Here is a 19,859-nt window from a genome sequence, read left to right as displayed (position 1 = left end):
TTCAGGACTGATTTCCTTTAGGATGGACTGGTTGGATCTCCTTGCGATCCAAGGGACTCTCAAGACTCTTCTCCAACACCACACTTCAGAAGCATCAATTCTTCAGCGCTCAGCTTGCTTTATGGTCCAACTCTCACATCCATACATGACTACTGGAAAAACCAGAGCTTTGACTAGACGGACCTTAGTTGGCAAAGTAATGTTTCTGCTTTTTAATATGCTGTCTAGGTTGGTCATAACTTTTCTTCCAAGGAGCAAGCATCTTTTAATTTCATGGCTGCAATCACCACCTGCGGTGATTCTGGAGCCCAAAAAAATAAAGTCTCTCACTGTTTCCATTGTTTCCCCATCTATATGCAATGAATTTATGGGACTGTATGCCATGATGTTAGTTTACTGAATGTTGAGCTTTAAGCCAACTTTTTCACTCTCCTCTTTCACTTTCATCAAGAGGCTCTTTAGTGCTTCTTCGCTTTATGCCATCTCTTAGATACCTGAAGAAATCAAAGCATCACTAACAGTAAAGTAAGGTTAAGAGTAAAGTAGGATTAGAGTATTTCTGATATTTATCTTTAATCTTCTAATATGTACTTTGCAATTTCAAATTTAAAATCTTTCAAAATTTTTTCTCACATTAAAAAAATGTTTTCCTAGGGGCAGTAAAAAAGAGGATGTAGGTCAGAATTTGATTGAGGATATCCAGCAGTAGTTATGATGGTATTTTTAACTGCCCAAGAATGGTCTGCTTTTAGGCACACCCTTGAGACATTGTCTACCTGACACCTTTTCCACACAGCCATCTATGACCAGTTCAGGCCATAGCTTCCCTCTCTGGCCTGCCACAGCAGTTGTCTACACTGGTCACTTAAAGCCCTCTTCTAAATACTAAGACTTCTTTCATGATTCAGCAGGAGCACCAGACGTCAGTTAGCAGGTCTAGATCCTGCTTCTCATATCACCACTCAGACAAGCATATTTCAGTTAAGTGTATTAGCCAGGGGGACATTGGGAAAACAGCGTCCACACTACGGAGATTCACAGAGGCAATTTAACGCACAGGTAGAAGTTGTTAAGACAAACTGGAGACGGTGAGACAGCCAGAGAGTAACAGCAGCAGAAGGCCACTGGCAACAGAGGGGTTGAGGGAAGACAGGGAGACGCTAGTGTACCAGAGAGCAGAAGATGAGACAGGAGGTGCTAAACTGTGATGGGGCTGCCGTGTGGGAGCCCGAACCAACGAGAGAGGGTCTGTCTGGAAAGGATTTGGAACCAACTTCAGAAGAGATGCAGCTACCATCAGAAACACTGCCAGAAGCATATAGCAAGAGGGGAGAAATCCCCTGTTTTTTCTCCCCTGCTGACTTTGCACTTTTCCACCAGCGTCACCCAGTGGCCACATCTGCCTGGAAGCCAGCTGACAAGAACACCTGGAAGATGTAATCCCCAGTGCTCCATCCAGAGCAGTGGGTGGAGTCAGGGGATGACAGGAAAGATCCTGGCACAGCAAGCCATTCACCTTGTGAACCGTTGAAACTTCCTCAGTCAAATTTCAAAGCAATGCATTTTTAACTTGCTTTTTAAGAGCATCTGAAAGTATTTAAACAACTTATTGACCAGAGACGTATTAATATGTCTTTTGTTGTTGTTTAGTCACCAAGTCATGTCCAACTCTTTGCAACCCCATGGATTATAGCCCACCAGGCTTCTACCCAAACCTTATTGACTAGAGTGTTTCAATATTCACTTACATAACAAATCACCAGCCACAGATGTTAGTTTCTGTAAAAATCCCCTGGTCAATAATGTGTTAATTTGTTGATGGGGGTAAAAATGGAAACTTAGAGAATACTTTGGATTAATATTTTAAAGATTTAAGATATTTGATAATGGAATTTCAACTTCTAGGGAAATAGAAAGTCACAAATATACAAGATATGGGGACAAACATGTAGAACTCAATGTTCATAACACTGGAAGTTAGAAGCAACCTAAGATAGATGTGATATTTTCTGGGCTCTGAAGTAGAAGGGACAGTTTCTGCCTCTTGAGGGTATCGTATTCATTAGAATCAGTCTGCACTAAAGGACCTTGAAAGGAGGATGAAGTGCTATAGCGATCCAGGGTGAGAAGATGGTAAATATTTGCCTTCTTCAGCTTCTAGATAAGCATGCATGGTGTGCACATTATATGAAACACAGAAAAGCTAGGAGGATTTTTTAAAATATCTGTATCCAAATAGGAAAATTCTTCCAGATGAAAACAATAAATTAATCTGCTTTCAAAATTTCAAAGCTCACACAGGAAAGAAAGACTGAGGTTAGGAGGTTAGGAACCTAGGTGGAGTAGCAAGAGGTGACATGTGCGTAATTAGCATCCAAGTGCCCTGAGAGTTCATTCCAGTTCTGGTTCTGATTCCAGTGGTGACCCCGTCCAGGCCTCCACCCCAATTTTCTGCTGCTAATAATGAAAACCAGAGCCAGTCCACATACACTGGCTGGGCATTTTGCAAATGAATGAACCAGCTTTCCCAGGATCTGAGGCCCTGTGTGTAACTCACTCCCCAGCCTGCCCACCCCACTGACAACAGTTAGCACAGTCAGACTCCATCATATTGGAATCATGCTTCAAACTTCCTGTAACACTTAAATTAGCTGCCTAGCTTTGCACTTAAGATATCCCCTTGTCTACCCTGAAGTGTCCTAAATGCTTTATCTTTCATGCTCCAAAATGCACTGCCCTTTAAAAAAAAAAAAAAGCTCACAAAAAATATGAATTGCAGCTTCTTGGCTTCTGTTTGATCGTTTACAATTAGCTTAAACCACCTAACTAAGGAACATGAGTAACATGAGTGAGGAGCTTAGCATATGTTTTAGGCCATAATAGGTGTTTAATACATTTTTTTTAAATTTTATTTTATTTTTAAACTTTACATAATTGTATTAGTTTTGCCAAATATCAAAATGAATCCGCCACATTTTTGTTTTTTAACCTTGTTCCTATCCCTTCAATATGCCCTTGGACCCCAAAGGAAGGTACAAATCGTACCTTCCCTACAAAATATCTCATTTGTTCGCCCCTTATGTCTTTGCTCATATGTTTTTGCCTGGAATATTCATCCTTGTCCTTCACGTACAGTTCTGTTGTGACTTTAACTGAAATGGGAAAGATACTAAAAAAAAAAAATCCAAGACCATGTTTTCTGTATCGCAAGTCACCAAAACCTTTTGACTTTGAACTGTATCTTTAACTTGTGTTTGTCTCACCCTCCATCTTCAGTGTTTTACCTATCTCTCTGAGACCAAATGTAAAACAATGCTTATATAAAATGAGAATAGATCTTACAATTAGACAGACATACCTAGGAAGTGCTTGAGACATTTTTGCTACATACTATTGAAAGGAATGTTTCCTTTTCAGCAGGTTGGGACCATTAGCAGGAATGAAAGAAATATCCTAGACAAAGGAAGAACTATTCCAACGCCAGCCTCAAGCTGGAATGTGTTCTAGTCGATTCCCTTTTCTTGCTTAGCAAGCACTGAGCTTCCTGTTTCTGGTTTGGACCTGAAGTGGAGGTTCCCAAATACCAACAGGAAGGTCATACTTGTGGTCTCCCTCCCTTGCTGAAACCCTGCTGAAGCCTGAAGTGCTAGAATTCCACGTGGGTGTCATTTTCTCAAGAGACTTCCAGCTGCAGTTCCCAGACCAGAGGTGGGTCACTGTATGCTCTTAGATCCATAACCATTCTTCCTCTTTTACTTTTCTGAGATTCCATTATTATCTTGCCAAGTATGGGTTCAATAATTAAGAAGAGTTCTTATGGGGAGGGGGTGGGATTTTTTAAACAGAGAATAGAATCTCAATAAGTGAGTTGTGTTAGATTTCTGCATAAATCTATCCACTTATACACAAATATTGAATACTCATGATATGCTAGTTATTGTCTTCAAAGAGGGGTGTCCTTTCTAATTTTGAGAATCCACTTCTATGAGCTGTAGAGAGGCAGACTTCAGATGTGTAAATCAGATTATTACATAAATTCATTCATTCCACACATGTTTATAAAGACCCTGTGCATACTAAGTAACTGTGGTAGTCACTGGTGTTCCAAAAAGTGCTAACACTTTATCAAGTGCTAACCATATTCTAGATGCTTTTGCATATGTGATCTTAGTTAATTTTCACAACAATTCTGGATAGACTCACCTCTATTTTATAGTTAATAAAAGTACAGTTTGGAGAGGTTTTCCAACTTTCACAGAAAACACAGTCAGATCTAAGATTTAAGTCATTACTTGAATATTTATCTACTGATGGACATTTGGATGGCTTCCACCTTGGGTCTGTTCTAAAAAATATTCTTGTTCTTTTGTTGCACATGCAACATTTCTATTTTGGATATACCTAGTAGTAGAATTGCTGGGTTATAGGATATGCATATATTAAGCTATAGTACACATACCAGTTGATAGTTTTTCTCTACATCATTTTTTATAGTATGAATTAATTGATGTGAAGTGAAAATCACTCAGTCGTGTCCAACTCTTTGTGACCCCATGGACTATACAGTCCATAGAATTCTCCAGGCCAGAATACTGGAGTGGGTTGCTGTTCCCTTCTCCAGGGGATCTTATGAATCCAGAGATCGAACCCAGGCCTACCTGTATTGCAGATGTATTCTTTACCAGCTGAGCCACCAAGGAAGCCCAAGAATACTGGAGTGGGTAGCCTATCCCTTCTCCAAGGGATCTTCCAGACCCAGGAATTGAACTGGGGTCTTCTGCATTGCAAGTGAATTCTTTTACCAGCTGAGCTACCAGGGAAGCCCAACTGATGTAGCAAATTGTATTTCACAAGGACAGACACAACAATATGTCCCATCCCACACACTTCTTATATTACAACCTTGATGCTTCCTCCAGCAAGTGGTGTATTCTAGCTCCTTCTGCTTGAACCTGAATGGGTCCCTGTGGCTTCCTTATCAAGGTCTTGTTCAACAGAACAGTCTGCAATTATTGAAATGTGCTGCCTATACAACATCCCATCACTTCATGGCAAATAGATGGGGAAACAGTGGAAACAGTGTTCAGACTTTTTGGGGGGGGGGCTCCAAAATCACTGCAGATGGTGATTGCAGCCATGAAATTAGAAGACGCTTACTCTTTGGAAGGAAAGTTATGACCAACCTAGACAGCATATTAAAAAGCAGAGACATTACTTTGCTAACAAAGGTCTGTCTAGTCAAGGCTATGGTTTTTCCAGTGGTCATGTATGGATGTGAGAGTTGGACTGTGAAGAAAGCTGAGCGCCGAAGAATTGATGCTTTTGAATTGTGGTGTTGGAGATGACTCTTGAGAGTCCCTTGGACTGCAAGGAGAACCAGTCCATTCTAAAGGAGATCAGTCCTGGGTGTTTATTGGAAGGACTGATGCTAAAGCTGAAACTCTAGTACTTTGGCCACCTCATGCGAAGAGTTGACTCATTGGAAAAGACTGATGCTGGGAGGGATTGGGGGCAGGAGGAGAAGGGGATGACAGAGGATGAGATGGCTGGATGGCATCACCAACTCGATGGACTTGAGTCTGAGTGAACTCCGGGAGTTGGTGATGGACAGGGAGGCCTGGTGTGCTGCTATTTATGGGGTTGCAAAGAGTCGGACACGACTGAGCTACTGAACTGAACTAAATTGATACAATATCCACTAGCCATAGTGGATACTTGTAAGGTAGCTAGTATAATTATAGAACTGAACTTTAGTTTTACAGTTAAATAGACATATATGTTCGCTGGCTGTTGTACTGGATGATGTAGGCTTAGACCAACAGAATATCGTGGAGTTGTTGCTGTGTGATTAATGCCATACGATGTATTCTTTTGGAACACAGCCACTTTATTGTAAAAAAAATCCCAATTAATTGGGAGTTTCAAGCTGACTGTAGGAAGTATCACACAGAGAAAAACCTAGGATTATGGATCGTAGGCACAGCTAAACTCCCAGTAGCAATCAAACCCAGCTCATCATCCTGAAAATGGGATCTGCAACTCCCTGATGAGCTGCTCTGCCTGATGCTGAACAGTGCACACAAGCCATCCTTCCTGGTCCCTGCCTGAATTGCAGATTCATAAGCAAATACATGGTTTTGATCCTTTTAAGCCTCAACTACCATCAGCTTACTAAGCTGTATGTCTGGTTGGACTGGGACTGTGGTTATATGCATTTCAGATCTTTGTACTAGATTCTCCACATTTCTCCTCTTTTTCGATTCTCTTTACAATATTCTGTATTTTGTAGTGGTAGTATCAGAACTTATCCCTAGACAATGGAATCTTTAGCTGTTCCTTATAGTGTACAGCTCTTACTGACATTTGATCATTTTGCTTATCTTCTGTGAGTCTGGCAATGACCTAGAAATGATGCTTTATCTAGGACCTACTTTTATAAAGCAAAGGAGCACTTTCAGTGACCTTGCCTTTTATAACTCTAAAGCAAGACATGACAACAACCGAAAGAAAAAGCAAACAAGGAAAAAACCAAAGACATAAAATATAATTTCCTGAGCTGAAAAACAAAAAAACCCAGAATACAGAGGGTGAAATACACCATATACTATATTCCAGGTAAAAATTAAGAAACTAGGAAACCATCTGAACATATTCTGTGAAATTTTAGAAAGGTAAAGATAATGAAAATAATTCTCAATGTAAGGTTGTGATCAGTGAGTTAGGAAGAAACAGTTCATCTCCAGAGGAATGTAAGTAAGCCTGACCAGGACTTTTCCAGAAAATCATGGAATCATGAAGAATGAACTTTATGATTCAACAACTCTATTTTCAAACCATTATGGTAGATGGAGTAAGTATGTGGACATATATTAGAGCAACAGGAAGACATTCTCAGATATCTACAGATTCAGAAAGTAGTTGTTAAGGAGTATGTCTAAAAATATACTTGAAGGTATATCACTAAATACATAGGATTAACCTTGATGTCCTATAGACCCATGTTTAAGAACTTGCTCTGCTTCATTCTAGTTGAGAGACCATAAGTCTTTACATTTTTTCATCAATTTCCAGGTTGATGCTACTCTTACGCTCTAGTGCAGTGTGCCAGAACATGACTGAATAAAGTCTTTGACAGTAAAGGGAACTTTGGATGCCTTCTTGTATTCTACAGCATGTGCTTAGTGTCTGGGACATCATAAATGGTGAACGAAGGTAAGATAAATGACAGATTACAGGAACGATTACCAATACAACTACCTGCTTAAAACATATGCTAGCACTCAGAACAAGTTAAGAAAATGATCAAGTCTATGAAAAATATATTGAAATACATATAACACTGAATCGAAGAAACAGGCATAAATATAAAAATAAGACATTAGAATAAACAACCAGGTATATTGAGGTGATAAATATGAGGATCACTTTGCTTAATCTCATGCAAATGAATTTGAAATTTTGACTATAAAACATAATGTTCTAGAAAATATATGTAATGAAACAAGAGATTAAGAAATTTGTCAAAAGCCATCTCAAAAAGCATCAGCAACAATTTATTTCATAAGTAAATTTTACAAAATATCTAAGGAATGCAATTAAATTGTTTGAAAGCATAAAGGAAGTGAAAGTTTCTAAAAGGTTTTTAACAAAATAGCAAATTTTTGGTAGAAAATGTAATAAAGGCAGAATAATAAAATAAAACTAAAGATGGATTTGCCTAATGGATATTGATGTAAAACTTCTAAAATGAGCTAGCAAATCAAATTCAGCAGCTTATTTAAAGATTGAGAGAGAATCTTCAGGAGTAATTCTTTTAATAAATATAATATATCAATATCTTTTCCATATTAATTACAGGTCAAGGCAGAAAAACATGTTTGATGCTAACAAAGTGCTTGGTAAAAATGCCAATATCATTATAGATTAACAAATTTGTATAATACTTAATTAGCAATGTGCCTAATAGTGAAACATAAAAATGTTTCCATTAAATAAAGAAATAAGACAGGGATGTTGATTATCACTCCTTTAACCTAAAATTCTGTGGGAAATACTTTCCAGTGATTTGAGAATGATAAATATGAGATTATAGAAGTTCTAACATAGACGTAAAAATTTAATTTACAAATACCTAGATAATTGTATAACCTTGTAAAACCCAAAATCAACTGGGAAAACTGTTGTGAATGAAGGAATAATTTAGTAAGAAAAATTTAAAAACTGATATTGAAAATGCTGTTGGCTTTATTTTGTTCAAATAAGATGTACTTATGTTAAAGAAAAATCAGTTACTAAGTAAATACCCAGAGATAGGGGTGAGTAGGAATGTATTAGATTTACGTGAATAAACTTTCAAGTGCTCTAATAAAAAGGACACCAAAAATGAAAAAAAAAATTTAAGTGATCTAAGAAAGATTAAAATACATTTTGAATGGGAATTAATGCCCAGTTCTATTTAAAATAATACAATACTGTAAGGATTCTAATTTACCCTCTCTTAATGTATAAATTGCATGTGATCCCAATAAAATTACCAATAGAATTATTTTTTATAAAACTAGGCATGATAGGTCTATAGTCAGGTAATGATTAGGCAGAAAATTTTGTAGAATATAAAGGAACAAACTACATTTTTACATTTTACAAAGCTTCTGTAAGAGCTTGGTACTTTTACATTGTATATAAATAAAGAAACAAGATAGAGTCTTGACAAAGATTCAAATAATGTGGATATTTAGATTATGGTGATATCAGCATTTTAAATCAGTGTGTTAAAGGCAGAATAATCAATAAATGATGTTGGGACAATCTACTGAGAAAAGGACAAATTATCACATACAAAATTTAGCACTTTCCTGAGAAAGAAAAGTGAAAAATAAAGGAATCAGAACCCTTGACTTCAGACTATACTACAAAGCTACAGTAATCAAAGGCAGTATGGTTCAGGCACAAAAGCAGAAATACAGATCAATGGAACAGGATAAAAAGTCCAGAAATGAACCCATACACCTACGGTCAATTAATCTTCTTGACAAAGGAGACAAGAATATACAACAGAGATAAGACAGTCTCTTCAATAAGTGGTTCTGGGAAAATTGGACAGTTGCATGTATTAATAGAAGAATGAAACTAGAACATTCTAACATCATACACAAACTCAAAATGGATCAAAAGCCTAAATGAAGGCTGAATACTATAAAACTCTTAAAGGAAAACAGAACACTCTCTGACATAAATCACAACGTCTTTTTGAATGGACCTTGTAGCTTAATGAAACTAAAAACAAAAATAATCAAATAGGACCAAATTAAACTTAAAAGCTTTTCACATCAAAGGAAACCACCAACAAAATGGAAAGACAACCAATAGAATGGGAGAAAATATTTGCAAACAAAGCACCCAAAAAGGGATTAGTCCCCAAAATCACCTCATGCAGCTCTATGTAAAAAAAACAAGCAAACAAAACCCAATAAAGAATGGACAGAAATTCTAAATAGACATTTTGCCAAAGAAGATATACAGATGGCTAAAAAGCACATGAAAAGATGTTCAACACTGCTAATTATTAGAGAAATGCAAATCAAAATTACAATGAGATATCATTTCACGCCAGTTCAGGATGGTCATCATCAAAAAGTCTACAACCATAAGTAACTGGGAATGGTATGGAGAAAAGGGAACCCTGCTGCAATGTCAGTGGGACTGAAAATTGCTACAGCCATTATGGAGACAGTATGGAAGTTTCTTAAAAAACTAAAAATAGAACTACTATATAATTTAGCAATCCCACTCCTAGGCATATGTCCGGAGAAAACCATAATTTGAAAACATACATGTACTCCAGTGTTCATGGCAGCACCATCTACAATAGCCAGGACATGGAAGCAAGCTAAATGTCCACTGGAGGAATGGATAGAGAAGATATGGTATATATATGCAATGTAATATTACGTGGCCATGAAAAAGAAATATTGCCCTTTGCCACCACAAGGATAGACTTAGAGGTGATTACACTAAAAAGTTAATTAAGTCAGACAGAGAAAGATAAATATTATACAATATCTTACACACTACTATACATAGAATAATAATCAACAGGGACCTATGGTATAGCAAAAGGAATACTATTCAATATTCTGTAGTAATCCACATGGGAAAAAAAATGGAAAAAGAATGGATATATATATAAAACTGAATCACTTGGCTGTACATGTGAAACTAACACAGCACTGTAAATCAACTACAGTATACAATAAAACTTTAAAAATCCCAAATTTATCATTTATAGAAATTTACCAATAATTTAGTATACAGATTTGTGTACTTAACAGCAGTCACATTTTTCTAAGCAAAGTATTTAATTCAGAAGTTCCAAGACATTGATGAATATAACTTCATAAAAATTTGAAATTCTACTTGGCAAGAATACTAAATAAAATCAGTATAATATAAACAACTTGGGAAATACTTGTAGCAAATATGATAGGTGAAAATGCATAAATTTCTTAAAATTCTTACAAATCAATTAACAAAAGACACTAGCTCTATATAAAATGGACAAAGGCACAAATGTTCAATATATATTTTTAATTTGTATTTATTTTTCTAAAGATGTTAACTTCCCTCAAATCAGAGAGGTATAATGAAACAAAAATTATTTTTTTTTACAGAGTAGATATAATAAAATATTTTTGGTTCTTGTGAGACTATATTAAACAACATTCTCTCTCCCAAACTATTGTTGGGAACATTAATTAGCATAATCTTCTTGGAGGGCGACTTGACAGTATTTCCTAATATTCTTAAAACACAATTTATTTTAAAGTGCACGCATCATTTAACAACTTCACTTTCATCCTGCAGGCAATCAGCACATGTCAAAGGAACACACGTGAATCAGTTCTAATGAAGTGGATGAACCTAGAGCCTATTAACAGAGTGGAGTAAGTCAGAAAGAGAAAAACAAATATTGTATATTAATGCATATGTATGGAATCTAGAAAGATGATGAACCTATTTGCAAGACAGCAATGGAAAAATAGACATCGAGAACAGATTTGTGGACACAATGGAGGAAGGAAAGGGTGGGCTAAATTGAGAGAGTAATATGGAAACACATTACCATATGTAAAATAGGCCATGGGAATTTATTGTATGAAGCAGGGAGCTCAAACTGGTGCTCTGTGACAATGGGAAGTCATAGAGGGATGGGATGGGGTGGGAGGTGGGAGGGAGGTTCAAGTGGGAGGGGACATAAATATGCCTATGGCTAATTCATGTTGATAAATGACAGAAACCTGCAAAACCCTGTAAAACAATTATCTTCCAAATAAAAATTAAGTTTTAAAAATGTGTATAAATATACATAATACAGTTGAAAAGAATATTTTTTGATAGACACAAACAACTGCTAACTATGATTGCTCTAGAAAGGGACTGAGTGCTGGATGCAAAATTCATTATCCTTCTACAGGTATTTTTACTCCTTGATATGTTTGCCAACATACATGTTCCTCATTTTTTTTTACTTCAAAACAGAAACTAGTTATTAAAGAAAAAAAGTTCTACCTCCTCAAAAATATCTCCCAACTTAGACTGACAGAGTATTAGAAATTCTATGAATCAGACTTTGGGAAATTCCACGATCTGCTTCAAAGGCACTGTTAGCGGATTCATTTTGATGTTTGGCAAAACTAATACAATTATGTAAAGTTTAAAAATAAAATAAAATTAAATAAAAAGGCACTGTTTGTTAGAAAAAAATCCATGAAATCTCAGACTTAGCACCTACTGGTGAACGTCACATAGTAGCCACTTCTGTTTTCTTGCTCTGTGTCCAAAACTAACCAGGTCTGTCAGGAACACCCCCTACAGTGAGCCTTCTCTGTGCTTCCCTTTATGGAGCTTATCGCTTTATATGCCCTAAAGACGCTTTGTAAGTCTCTAATCCACTTCATCGGAGAAGGCAATGGCACCCCACTCCAGTACTCTTGCCTGGAAAATCCCACGGACGGAGGAGCCTGGTGGGCTGCAGTCCATGGGGTTTCGAAGAGTCAGGGACAACTGAGCGACTTCAGTTTCACTTTTCACTTTCATGCATTGGAGAAGGAAATGGCAACCCACTCCAGTGTTCTTGCCTGGAGAATCCCAGAGATGGGGGAGCCTTGTGGGCTGCCATCTATGGGGTCGCACAGCGTTGGACACAACTGAAGCGACGCAGCAGCAGCAGCAGCAGCAATCTGCTTCGTATCTGATTTATCTCTCCAGCCCCCACAGAATATCTCTTAATATTTTTTTACATTGTAAACTTTCCATAAATATCTTAATGAAAATGTAAAATTTTATTTTTAAAATTAAATTCAATGTAAGGCATGAAAGGTACTCTTGTAGCACTGCCTAGCACTTACCATGACCTAGGCAGTGTTCTAAGCACTTTACATATATCTGTAATATGTAACATACATTGTTATTCTATATATTATATGTGACAATATATATATATTTACCCAGGTCGTACAGATAGAGATAGGATTTGAATCCATGCAGTCTGGCTCCATTGTGCACATGTTCTTAACCAATGCCCATCACCCCTTCCTGTCCTCAACCCTCTTTAATCAACCTAGATTCCGCAATCCATAATTACATTCCTTCCTTCATAAAGAGATTCATCCTTCTGGCCTGTCTTGCTCTCCTGTTCTCTCTGGACAAAACCCTACTCTGGTCAAGCCCAACTCGACTGTCTGCTCAACATCTACCCAGAAAAGACAAAGGGGCAGGATACATACACACAGCCTTGCTCATGGATCACAATTTCCATTTATAACCCAGAACTCCAAGAGGGGCCTTTTTTCCCACTCTGCAATCCTACTGTGTCCAGGTCTTATCACTCTTTTGCTGTCCTAGAGGGCTGTATACCCCATTTTGTTCCTTACGCCCTTCTGGCCCCACCCTCCCTGGGAGCTGATGACTTTGCTTCTTATTCTCTAAGAAAAATGTTCACAGGGGCTAGGTTGTTAACATAAAACTATGCAGAATTAGGAGTAGTGCATAATAGGGAATGATGGGGACTAAAGCTGCCTGCCAAATCCAAAGCGATGGGAATGGTTAAATGCTCTCAGATCCAGGCTAGTGTAGTCAGAAAGTGTGGCCTTTTCAAGAGAATTTGAAAATTCATACTTTGATGTAAATTTTCCTGATTTTAAATATCTAGTGAACAAAAAAAAGTTTTAGCAAGCTAGGAAATACCTTATAAACACCCCTTCCCCCAAGTTCATAACTCTGTAAAGAAATATGAATCAAGAAGAATCAGTCAGTATTTTAATATAATTTCAAAGAAGGCAACCAGATTTCTAAGAACAGTTTCAATTTGAGCTACCATTCATTCTCAAGAACTTTCTCTTTCAACTTCTACAATCAGTTCATGGTCCTGGAAGGAATTTAGGTCTATCTTAAACTTGAAAAAATATTATTTTTAATGTTGTGAGTATAGAGAAACCATGGGAGATAGTGTAGAACCCTGGAGCTAGTAGTAGGATTGTTCTCACTGATTGGGTACATTACAGAACACCTATAAATTTATAATTTTGTGAGCTGATACTTTTTCTTCCAGGAACAGCCAGTCTTGAAACTTAGGAGCAAGTTAAGAGAATAAATTTTTCTTAGCTCATTTTTCTCCCTCCCACATTAGCAAAGCCCAGTTGGAATTCAGAGGGCAAGGCACATCACTAATGTGATCCTTACATGCTGGCCTACCAGGGCACAGAACAGGGTGGATAAGAGTGGGGGGTGGGCTTGGGGAGGAAAATGGAAGTTCAGGCAAAACTCCACCATAAGTCTTATAGAATAGCTACTATTCCTATTCTCTTTTTATATTGAGAAAACAGACGGGTTTAATGACTTACTCAAAATCACAAACACGAATTGATAGAAATGGCTGAGCTTCATAACTCTAAAGCCTAAAAGCATTTTTCTGTCCTGTTTCTTCACCATGAAATTCTCTACTATATGTAAAATTTGAAAAAAAAATGAATCACTTAAAGAATTCAATCTGGTCTACATGTTAAATGAATTACTTATTTAGAAGAACTGATATAGCAGGAAGCTTCAGATTTACACATTCAATACATATTTACTGAGTGTCTGTGATGCTGTGTTCAAGGGTGAACAGGATATAATGTCCCTTCTTTCAGAGATAAATCTTAGAATCTAGCACAAGACAGTAAAGAAATAATATAAATACATAAGTAGAATTTTTAAATTAAATAATAAGTGCTGTAAAAAAAAAATTCCTAAATAAAGCACCATTGCAGAACAAGAGGTCAGACTATAGTCCACCGGCACAATCCAGCCTACCACCTGGGTTTGTATGGTCTGTGATCTAAGAAAGGCTTTCACATTTTTTTCAATTGTTGGAAAAATATCAAAAATAGAGTGATACTTTGTGACACAAAAAAACTATAGGAAATTCAAATTTCAGCATCGATAAATAAAGTTTTATTGGATCACAACCCTGCTCATTTGTTCGTGTGTTGTCTGCAGCTGTTTTCATGCAGCTGTGATACAGTTCAGCAGTTACAACAGAGACCATATGGCCTGCAAAGCATAAAATGTTTACTTTCTGGCCCGTTCCAGAAAGCGACTGTTTGGGGTACAACTACTTTAATTTGGGTGGTCAGGAAAGACATCTTGAAATGAATATGCATTGTGACATGGATGACAGAGAAAGGGGCTTTATTCCACATTAACTTGGGTTGTCCTACAAATTTTCCTGTAAGAAATAGTCTAACAACCATTCTTCCTGTTCCAGTACACCCTGAAAGGAAAATAAATGGCAGACTTGAGCCATCATCTGTCCATAGGCCAAGTTTCCAAAATATAGAAATGTTGGCTCCAACAGAAATATTTCCAAAAGGTTATATATGAAAACAAGGAGAGGAATTATTGTTATAACACCACGGGTGAGCTTTTTCAGCCAAAGATTGCATATGTTATTTGGATTTCAGACCATTGGATAGATTAATCAGAACTCTCTATAGAAGTGTTTGAACCAAAGGAAACTTGTCCTTTCTGCCAAAAGTCCACTGAGTCATTAACAGAATATAATAAAGATTTGAGAAAAAGTTTTGGAAAAGTTGTCACAAATTCTCCACAGGAGGAACACCCATCCAGAAATGTTTCCAAATTCCACCCATATTTTAGGTGGAGACTGGGTTTTGCTGCTGTGTGATTTGAGGAAGCCTAAGGAAACCTGGCAGAGAAGGCAATGGCACCCCACTCCAGTACTCTTGCCTGGAGAATCCCAGGGACAGAGGAGCCTGGTGGGCTGCCATCTATGGGGTCGCACAGAGTCGGACACGACTGAAGCGACTTAGCAGCAGCAGCAGTAGCAAGGAAACCTGGTGGCTCAGATGGTAAAGAATCTGCCTGCAATATGGGAAAACTGGGTTCAATCCCTGGGTTGGGAAGATCCCCTGGAGAAAGGAATGGCCACTCCAGTATTCCTGCCTGGAGAATTCCATGGACAGAGGAGCCTGGTGGGCTATAGTCCATGGGATTGCAAAGAGTCAGACATGACTGAGCAACATGCACACAAGGAAACTTTCTTCTCTGTCGTCCGACTAATGCTTAGGAATTGCCTCTCAGACTAAGCAGAGAGAAAAGAGAACAGGCCTCCTGAACTCTGCAGGACTGCCACTTCTCATTTAATTCTCATGTGAGAGGAGAACACATGTAATTTTTACATTTCGTCTGTATGAAAACCATACAAATGTGAAATATTAGGTAATAAGAGGTAAGTAAGTATTATCATATCAGCTTTTACAGGTGAAGAAAGTGATGCATACAAAGTTTAAATACTTTGCTGAAATTTGTCAGGGAGTATTTAACAGGATGATTCCTGCATGCTATTTTCTATTTCTCAAGGGTTCTCCGTTCCTTATCAGTTCCTATTCTAAGAATGAGTAAAGCTGCATGCAGTTCTCAAGACTGAGGTCATGAGATGAGACATGCAGTGACTCTTTTCAGCGTCAGTGACCTTGTATGTATTAGACTACCCATATTGTGGCTATTGATAAAATTTCATCCTGTGTAATAGCTGAGTAATCATCTTACTAAAGATATATAAGCCTGCATTTCTGCTAATAAAGCACCTTTGCTCCATCAGAGCTTGGGTCCCCATGTCTGTCTTTCTTTCTCTCTCTCCTAGGCTGATTCTCTGGAGCGCAGAGACCTGTCTTGCTCACTCTCCTGCCTGGGCTTCTAAGACTTTCTCAAGAAAGGCGCCCTGTGCCTTCACTCCCCTTGAGAGGGCGCCCGGTGCCTTCATGAGAGACGCAAGTCCTATGTCAAGGACCTGATTGGTTCTCTGCGTAAACCAGGGAGTATCAGCCTCTTTCTCTCTTTCACTTTTCTTATCATCACCTCTGGACTGCCAGGTCCTGGTCCATTAAAGGACCCCAACAGACAGAAATTCATATGACTAATACGTGAATGGCTGAAATATGAATCCTGAATAAATGATAATTCAGAGATTGTGGTAGTGATCATAAACACACACACACACACACACACACACACACACATGACACTGCTAATGCCAATGTCTGTTTCTTGACACACGGGAAAATAAGCTTAATCTTTCAAAGCATAGGCTTTTTAGTGAACCAAGCCTGGATTGAAATTTCAGCTAACAAACCAATGTGAAAATTCATTTAATATCTTAAGTAACTTTTAGCAACTTCATCTATAAAAACTATTTTTAGCATGATTTATCTCTTATCCACCTTTACTGAGTGACTTTATCTGCCTATTCATAATTTACCTTTTGCTGAACACATTCAAGCTAATTTCCTTAAGACACAGTAAGTGTAACAAGTCAAATATTAAAAGACCAACACCAAAATAGACAAATAATAGACAAAAGATCCCAGGAGAAGAAAAAAGGTGAATATGCTAATACAAAGACAAAGAGGAGAGGAGATTAAGATGACAGAGTACGAGGATGCAAAATTCCCCTCCCTCCCCACAAACATTAAAAATACATCAATATGTGGAACAATTATCACTGAAAACTAATGAGACTGGCTGGAAGACTCCTATATGACCAAGGCTGTAAGAAAGACACACACAGAATTGGGTAGGAAGAAAAGATAAGTGGTCAGATCTGGAACTGCCTCTGTGAGGGGGCTCAGATCAAAAGGGCTATAACGTGGGCAGAGCCCCTCCCTGAGGAGTGAGCTTTGCCAGCCACATATTGGGATCCTCCAGAAGACAGGTCCCCTTGGCTGGTTGGAGGGCCACCAGGACTAACATCAGGGCTGGAGGAAACCAGAACTCCACTCATGAGGAATGTGCATGCTTGCTCCTGAAACAGGGTGGGAAGGGTGGATGGAGAGTTCCTCCAGTGGCTGCCTGGTTTCCCCTGACTGACATGGCACATGCTCCACCCTGAGCTCACTGACCCCTCTAACCCTGCTTGCATCACAGCACAGTCCCACACTGGGGCGAAGGCTTCCACATCCTAGGTGAAAACTTGGCCTTAAGACAGAGAGGTGGCTCAGACCCAAAGCCACATCTGTCTGAGCAGGGCAGGGACAGTAGTATGGGTGCTTACACATGCAACACATCAGAAAAAGCCCAGATCTCTTTCTGTGGCTGGACCCCCTCAGCCCCTGTCCTGACTTGCACCAAGAGCCCACACAGGCACCAATGCCCTGGGGTACAGTTCCACTCCAGGATGAGGGCAGCAAAGGCTGAAGGAAGTCAGCTGTGAGGGACGAAGGAAGCTCAGACCTGCAGTGGTATCTTCAGGAGCCAGGTGGGTGCAGCCATTACTGGTGCTTAGACAAGCAGTGCGTTGAAGCAGGCTGGGTCTCTGACCCTAGCTGAACTGCTGCAGCCAATGCCCCAAGCCCCCACGTTGCATGCCCACACCACCCATTGCTTCAGATCTGTTCCCATTTGGGGTGAGGATGTAGGCACTGAGAGGGAACAGAGCCAGCTCAGCCTCACCTCTTTAGGGCTTCTACTTTGGCAACATGGGACCTGTCTCCATCCCTCACAGGGTGATGATGGCTGTTGAACAGAGGGGAAACCTCCACTCACATCTGACTCTGACTCCAGCCCCTCCATTTCCAGCCCCACCTTCTACCAAGGTTATAGCTACCAGCACACATTGAGGAAAGATTTGACTCATGTTCATTCAAAGTCAGCTCTTCCACCAAAGCCGCTGGGCACACACAGATTCTATGTGGATGCTCCAGCATAAGGACTCCCCTTCAAGACCACAATAGGAAAGCATTTCACCTAATTTCACAGACACAGGGGAGTTTGTCTCAATTGAAGAGCCACAGAAAGTCCTACAAAAACAACTAATCAAACAGAAATAAGCAATTTACCAGGTAAAGAATTCAAAGCTTTCATAGTAAGAGTGCTAACTGAATTAAAGAATGGATGAACACAGTGAGAATTTCAACAAGGAACTAGATAATATAAAAAAGAAAAAGCCAGAACTGAATATAATAACTGAAGTGAAAAACACACTTGAAAGAATTAACAGCAGAGTACGTGATACAGAAGAATGATCAAGTGGCCCAGAAGATTGGATAGAAATCATCTAATCAGAATAGTAAACAGAAAAACACATTTTAAAAAATGAGAACAGTTTAAGGGACATCTAGGAAAGGTCCGTCTAGTCAAGGCTATGGTTTCTCCCGTGGTCATGTATGGATGTGAGAGTCAGACTGTAAAGAAAGCTGAGTGCCGAAGAGTTGATGCTTTTGAACTGTGGTGTTGGAGGAGACTCTTGAGAGTCCCTTGGACTGCAAGGAGATCCAACCAGTCCATTCTAAAGGAGATCAGTCCTGGGTGTTCTTTGGAAGGAATGATGCTAAAGCTGAAACTCCAGTACTTTGGCCACCTCATGCAAAGAGTTGACTCATTGGAGAAGACTCTGATGCTGGGAGGGATTGGGGGCAGGAAGAGAAGGGGACGAGAAAGGATGAGATGGCTGGATGGCATCACAGACTCGATAGATGTGAGTTTGCGTGAACTCTGGGATTTGGTGATGGACAGGGAGGCCTGGCGTGCTGCAATTCATGGGGTTGCAAAGAGTTGGACATAACTGAGCGACTGAACTGAACTGAACTGAGGACCATATCAAGCATACAAACATTCACATTATAGGGGTCCCAGAAGCAGAAGAGAAAGAGAAGGGGGTCAAAAATGAATCTGAAGAAATTATGGCTGAAAACTTCCCAAATGTGGAGAATGGAACAGATATCCATGTGCAGGAAGCACAGAGGGTCTGAAACATGATGAACCCAAGTATAACCACACCAAAAATACTGCAATAAAAATGTCAAAATTTAAAGAGAGAATTCTAAAAGAAGCAAGAGAAAAACAAAGTCATATACAAGGGAACCCTTCTAAGGCTACCAACTAATTATTCTGCGGAAACTTTAAAGGTCAGAAGGGAGTGGCATAATATACTCAAGGTGCTGAAAAGGAAAAACCTGCAAAACTAAGATACTCTACCCAGCAAGATTATCATTTATAGTTGAAGGAGAAAGAATTTCTCAGATAAGCAAAACCTGATAGTTCATCATTGCTAGACTGACCCTAAAAGAAATGTTAAAAGTTCTTCTCTGAGTAGAAATTAACAGCTATAACAAGATGGAGCTATAGGAAAGGAAAAATTCCACAAAATTAAAATATAGTAAATGCTGAGAACCAACCATTTAAATAAGCTAGTACAAAGACTAAAAGCAGACAATTGACTACGACTATAATAATCAGTAGAGGAATAAACATGAAGATGTAAAACCAGAAAGTAGACAAGGATGCCCCTCTCACCACTTCTA

At 38.7% G+C, this 19,859-nt stretch overlaps 1 protein-coding gene across 29 annotated transcripts in view; it reads left to right on the top strand.

Moving 5' to 3' along the window:
- The window catches only part of LOC147359668 (uncharacterized), a 587,603-nt gene extending 573,091 nt beyond the window's left edge, over positions 1-14,512 (top strand). For 26 of the 29 annotated variants that reach the window (XR_015140278.1, XR_015140281.1, XR_015140291.1 and 23 more), the window contains 3 exons: positions 3,421-3,708; positions 7,072-7,212; positions 10,864-14,512. The gene's annotated coding sequence lies outside the window, so the exon portion shown is untranslated. Of the gene's footprint in view, positions 1-3,417; positions 3,709-7,071; positions 7,213-10,863 lie in introns of all 29 variants that reach the window. The other 3 variants (XM_086335517.1, XM_086335508.1, XM_086335511.1) reach the window with 2 other exon arrangements.
- The last annotated feature ends 5,347 nt before the right edge of the window (positions 14,513-19,859 follow it).

The sequence above is a fragment of the Bos grunniens genome, chromosome 14, assembly GCF_055505025.1.
Source record: "Bos grunniens cultivar Pamir isolate PY7600 chromosome 14, Bosgru_T2T1.0, whole genome shotgun sequence".
NCBI classification, from domain to species: domain Eukaryota; kingdom Metazoa; phylum Chordata; class Mammalia; order Artiodactyla; family Bovidae; genus Bos; species Bos grunniens.
Note: the sequence above shows the minus strand (reverse complement) of the source record. Positions and strands in the feature narration are given on the sequence as shown.